This window comes from Bison bison, unplaced genomic scaffold (assembly GCF_000754665.1).
Source record: "Bison bison bison isolate TAMUID 2011002044 unplaced genomic scaffold, Bison_UMD1.0 scf7180017864537, whole genome shotgun sequence".
Lineage (NCBI taxonomy): Eukaryota > Metazoa > Chordata > Mammalia > Artiodactyla > Bovidae > Bison > Bison bison.
The window spans coordinates 514,048-520,626 of NW_011495085.1; the positions used below are offsets into that span (position 1 = coordinate 514,048).

At 47.5% G+C, this 6,579-nt stretch overlaps 1 pseudogene; it reads right to left on the bottom strand.

Moving 5' to 3' along the window:
- Positions 1-4,459: 4,459 nt before the first annotated feature.
- The window catches only part of LOC104982692, a 4,777-nt pseudogene continuing 2,657 nt past the window's right edge, over positions 4,460-6,579 (bottom strand).

Genomic DNA, 6,579 nt, shown 5'->3' on the forward strand with positions numbered 1-6,579 from the left:
CCTGCAAAATCCATATGTTGAGGGGACTTTCCCAATCATCCAGTGGCTAAAACTCTCCACTCCCAGTGCAGGGGGCTGGGGTTCAGTCCCTGGTCAGGGAACTAGATCCCACGTGCTGCCAGGAAGATGGAAGACAGAACATGCCATAACTAAGACCTAGTGCAGTCAAATAAATTAATTCATTTTATAAATCCTAACCTACAACACTTCGGAATGTAACCATACTTGGAGATAATACCTTTAACGAGATGACTAAGTTTAAATGAGGTCCCTAGGGTGGGCCCTAGTCCAATCTGATGGTTTTCCATACAAAAAGAGAGGGGGGGAATTCCCTGGCAGGCCAGTGGTTAGGGCTTAGGTCTTTCACTGCCAAGGGCTCAAGTTTGATCCCAGGTCAGGAAACTAAGTCCCAGAAGCAAAGAAGCAAGGAGAGAAAAAAAGAAAGAGAGGAAATTGGGACAGACAAGACATCAAGGATGCTTGGACATAATGGGACAGGAGGGCAGGAGAATGTGGCTGTCTGCACATCAAAGAAAGAGAACTCCAGAGACACCACACTGTCAAAACCTTGATTCTGGGCTTCGGGCCTCCAGAACTGGGAGAAAACGATTTCCTGTTGTTTAATTCTGTGGTAATTCTGGTGGCCATCTTAGTACTTTAACAGGTTATTTAGATCTACAGTACCTAAAGAGGGCTCATCTCAGAACAGGTGGGGGGTACGCAGATGACTCAGCTCCCAGGTGACTCCCACCCATCAACAAATGCCACCCACTCAGATTTTCCAGGAGGAAACCTGCTCTTGTGCAGCACTTTTTTCAGACCACAGCTGCTAAAGGTCCCCACCCAACTCTCGTTCTGGCCCCAACTATTTTTACTTCTCTCCTAGACTTTGAAGGACAGAACCTTGAGAACAGAGCAGGGCCTGTACTCAAACCACCCTGGATGTGAAGGGGAGTATGTCTTTTAACCAAAAAAAAAAAAAAAGAAATCACAGCTGTCCAGCAGAACATACTGAAGCTTATCACCATATATAAAGAAGCATTCACATGTTAGGTTAGGAAGAATCAGAGGACATGAGTTCAACCTCTTCTGCAGGGAAGGTTTCTAGGAAGGAGGACAGCAGGCTTTCTGTAGATGGGTTGAGAGCAGATGAATTTACTGGAAGGCATTTGGGTCTGTAGCCAGGAAATGAATATGAGTGGGGAGGGGTACGTTGTCCTTCAGTTCTCTCTACGTCCAGAAATTTCTATGTTATGGGCCATGGTCACAGCACTCCCAGAGGTCAGGGAGAGAGGAATGTTTCGTAACTTCATCAAAGCCTGACCCATAGAAGGCTGCCAATGCCAATGTCAGACTTCTGGGCCATCTGCCAGGCTCAAAAAACGACCTACTGGGAACCCTCTGGTAGTCCTGGAGTGGTTAGGACTCTGCATTTTCACTGATGAGGGTGTGGATTCTATCGTTAGTTGGGGAACTAAGATCCTGCAAGCTGCATTGGCTGACCAACAAAATAATCAAAAACAGAAAGATAAACATGAACTGTTCCCACCTTTCCTTCCATGAAAAACCCCAAGGCCAACTCCAGTCCAGGTCCATTACTGTGGACAAGAAGGAAGGAAGCTCCTTGGGGCATGTGGCTGAGGAGTGACATGTGGTCAGCCTGAGTGTCCACCAACAGGGCTGGGTATGTCATACCAACTTTTCAACCTTTCAAGAGGGCACTAATCTTGGTGGTCATCCCCTACCCACTTCCTCCATCAGTAGGGGATAGCTTGGTGTTTCCATTGTTCTCACAACCCTTTTCCTCTTCTACTCTCCTTGGGACAGCTTTATCTCAAGAGACAGTTGTTGTTCATTTGCCCAGTTGTATCTGCAACCCCATGGACTGCAGCACACCATACCTCGCTGTCCCTCACCATCTCCTGAAGTTTGCCCAAGTTCATGTCCATTGCATTGGTGATGCCCATCCAGCCATCTCATTCTCTGTCACCCTCTTCTTCTTCCCTCAATCATGTGCAGCATCAGAGACTTTCCCCGTCAGTCACCTATTCACATCCGATGACCAATATAGTAGACCTTCAGCTTCAGCATCAGTCCTTCTAACAAGTATTCAGGGTAGATTTCCCTTAAGATTGACTGGTTTGATCTCCTTGCTGTCTAAGAGACTTGCAGGAGTCTTCACCAGCACTGCAACTCGAAGGCTACACTCTTTGGCGCTCTACCTTCTTTGTGGTCCAGCTCCGACAAACATACATGACCACGAGGAAGACCACAGCCATGACTATACAGACCTTTGTCAGCAGAGAAATGCCTCTGCTTTTCAACACACTGTCTAGGTTTGTCATAGCTTCCTGCCAAGAAGTCACTGTCTTTTGATTTCACTCTTGCAATCACCATTGCAGTGATTGTTCATCCTGAGAAGAGGAAATCTGTCAGTACTTCCACCTTTTCCCCTTTTATTTTCCATGGAGTAATGGGGTCAGATTCCACTATCTTAGTTTTTTTTTTTTTTTTTTAATACTTGGTTTTAAGCTGGCTCTTTCACTCTCCTCCTTTATACTCACCTTATCAGTGCAGAGCGTCTGGTTTCTTGCTACTTCTGCTCTCAGCTTTAATTCCCTGAGTAAGAAATCATAAAATGATGCTTTCACAGCTTAAATGCAAGGGTGGGACAGAGAGGGACCAAATCTTAAGGGACCATGAAACATTGAAAAACTCAATCAATGATGACTTGCAACAATTGCTTACCCACAGTATTAGAGGTGAACTGAAAGTGTTAGTCAGTTCTGTCTGATTCTTTGTGACTCCATGTACTATAGCTCGACAGTCTCCTCCATGGAATTCTCCAGGAAAGAATACTGGAGTCGGTAGCCACCCCTTTCTCCAGGGATTCTTCCAGATTCAGGGACTAAGCCTGAGTCTCCTGCAATGCAGGTGGATTCTTTACCATCTGAGCCACCAGGAAAGCTCAAATCAAGGTGATGCTAATTTCCAGGGCATTCCTAGATCAATATTTTGGTGGCCCCTGCCGGTCCCAGATCCTTCGGTCACAAAAAGTGGTATAGTTGGAGCCCTCCACTCTGAAGGGGTGCTGTTATTTTGTTTAGTTGATAAATCTTCTCTGAATCTTAGAGGACTTGGTCTCAGCAAAGAGTTCTGATGGGCAAAGAGAATTAGTTAAAAGCCTTAGTGTTGCCAGATTGGCAGAGAACCAGGATTTGGAGGAAATTTTATCTTTACCATGTGGCTTATTGTAAAAACTTAAGGATTAAAAAAAATAATAATAATAAGGTTACAGATGAATCACACCAAGGAGAAAAATGCCAAGTTACACTCAACACTGAAATATTCAATTCAGAAGTGACTTCTTTTGACAATTGGGAATGGATTTCTGTCAGCCTTTGAATAAATAAATGTGTGTGAAAGTTTTGATTAATGTAAAAACAAAATAAAACCTGTGTGGATAGTACTGGCATAAAAGCACATTTAGACAATGGACTCAGGGTTTTCTCTTAGAAACTGGAGACTTCCCTGGTAGCTCAGATGGTAAAGAATCTGCATGCAATGCAGGAGACACAAGTGCAACCCCTGGGTTGGGAAGATCCCCTGGAAAAAAGAATGGCTACCCACTGCAGTGTTCTCACTTGTAGAATTCCATGGGCAGAGGAGCCTGGCAGGCTATAGTCCATGGAGTTCCAAAGAGTCAGATATGGCTGAGCAGTGGGAAGGTGGGTACGGGCTAGTGTGTTCCAGAGGCTCTAGATGGTCTGCTGGTGAATATCCCCCAGGACTCCGGGCCTGACATTGCACAGTGACCATGTCTTGGCACTGCCAAGGGTCTGAGATTGAGGCTTTGCATCTGTTGGATCCACTGGGGAAAGTGCTCGAGTCCAGGGCCTGAGTGGGGTTAGCAGCGAGGGTCCCTTGGAAGAAGGTTCCCTCCAGCGGTGCTCACTCCCGGACACTTGGTTCATTCCAGGCCCTGAGGACGCACCTTGTGTATGATGACAGATTGAACAGCCTCAGAAATATGTGAAGAGGTGGATGCCTTGGAAATGAGAACTACAGGGAGTGGATAAATGGTGTCCTGAACTCCTGTAGCTAATCCTTGCCTATTATAGAGCATCTAGGCCCCACTCACATTAAGATTCTTTTATTTAAACACTAACAGGAGCATCATGAATTTAAAGGGGAGAATCATAGTCACAGAACACAGAGGACACTCAATGGTTAACACTGAAGTTCCCTTTATTCCTTTGTAACAATCCAATACAGGGGTAATTACCCCATCAACCTCCCAAACCCAAAATTTCCCCTCCAAAATTTAGATTTACATTTCTAACTTTGTAGGAACACATCTCTCCAAAAATCCCACCAATCCCTCCCCCTGCCCACTCTAAATCACCTTTTATTTTCTCGCATGCACCAAACTGTTGTCTGAAACTGGTCTGTGTTTGTTCTAGATGCACTGAGGTCTGGGTGGCAGTTTCCCAGTGCCAGGGACTGCAAAATCGTGAACTGGGCTAGGTGGGCATGTAGCTGGGTACAGGATGGGTTCGGTGTCATAGAAGATCTGGTCACCACAGTGTGGATAGGGACTGGCGCTGACCCAGACCATGCTTGGCCTCCCAGACTTGCACAGCAGCTGCTTGAGCCAGCTGAGCCAGAAGGCCCAGGTGCAGAGTGTCCCACACATCCTCATAGCTCTCCAGGGGTGAGGGGTACAACACATGGTTCAGCTTGCTCAGCCCCACGGTGTGGTGCAACAGGCTTTGCAACACGGCCATGGAGATGGGGTTGCCACAGAAGCTGAAGGTGGTGAGATGGGAGCAGTGGCTCAGAGAGGGCAGGAGAGCACTGAACTGGGAGTCCATGATGCCGCATTCATCCAGGTCCAGGTCCTGCAGTGTGGTCGAGGTCCACTCGATCAGGACCTGCAAGAGTTCCAAACTGAAGCTGGTCAGGTTGACCCCGCTGAGACCCAGGTCCTTCAGCAGGCTGACGCTGGGGCACTGTGACAGGTACGTCAGGTCTGACTCTAAAATCAGGCAGTTCGTGATCCACAGGGTCTCCAGAAGGGTCTTTAGGCACGTGGAGAGAGACAGGGCAGTCAGTCCTAGGGGCAGAGGTGGCGGGAGAAGAGATATGGGGAGGAGAGGCCTGTTTCACTGGAACACAGGGGATCTCAGTGGCTTGGATCTGGCCTCTCACCTTCTTGACAAGAAGGCAGGGGGTCTTCATAGGGTAAGGTCATGTTCACATGGGTATAACCTCCCTCTGCACAAAATGATGAACTATTTTCAATGTGGGAAACAAACAGTAAACAAATGTTATTTGCCTATTTCAGTTTACTAGTATTTGGTTTGCTGGGATTAAGATGCTTTTACAGGACACAATGAGTTGAACTACAGAGCAGGCTGGATGCAGTGGACATAGGCTGCCAGTTCCCAGCAGTTTCAGACAATCACTGGGTGAATATCCCCCAGATATTCAGGGGCCACAAACCGTCCATCACCACCTACAATTCTTTTTTTATTTTTCCTTTATTTCTTCTGATTTCTCAGTGAATATATTTATTCCTAATGCCTGGAGTTTGCAGCTGCCAAAAAGGGAATCAATGCAACTCATTCATACAGACTAGGTTGAATCCTCTCAGCTTTCATCACTGTGTTCAAGGCAGAGCAATAACCTGTTTCTGAGGATTTCCTAGATATTCAGAAGTCTTAGAGGAAAATATTAACTGTAATTTGGACTTAAAGACATTGGAGCCACTTCAACAATGATTCTCATTTGAATTTTTCAGTTCTCTGGACTGCTTAGGAGCCACAATTTCCCCATCCTGATTCTGCCTTGTTATTTCGTGAGGACTTCCGAGTGGCCTGTGCATCCTGGAAACGTCTCCAGCGGGTACAGAATAGAGATCTCGATAATAATGAAACAAGAGAGGCACGTTCTGGCCAGCAGAGGTGGCTCCACACCTCACCTGGAGCACCTGGTGCAGACGGCCCTTAAGAAAAGAGATGGAGTCCAGGTAGAGCTCCTGAAGGTGGGGCAGGTTCAGAACTGGGCAGTGAACTGGTCGACTAACTGCTCCTCCCGGTCAGGGGCGGTGTGCCATGACATGTAGATGCATGACATCAGCAGCCAGCTCAGGTTGCCCATCAGGCCCAGGTGTGGCATGAACCTGCCCAGCGTGGCCAGCTTCCAGATGTGGTTCATCTCCAGGTCCTGGATGGAATCCAGCTGCACCACCTTCAGGATCTTCCTGATGTTCTGCATGGGCATGGTGAAGATCCTCAGCTTCTGGCAGCGCAGGTGTAGCAGGCTCCTCCTCTGCTTGGCCTTCTTCAGCAGGTAGCTGAGTGTCTCGTCCAGGGTGTCCTCCTTGAGGCACAGGTCAACCAGCACCTCCATAGAGACCCATGCCGGCTTCAGTACTACCTGTGCCTCTTCTGCATGGGCTGGATCAGCTTAGGCTCCAGCAGCGAGCAAACGCTGGCCTTGATGCCAGACCACAGGGTCCAGAAGTCCGGGTGGGTGTTCTGGCACAAATCCAGCACCTGCAGCTTGTACCATCTG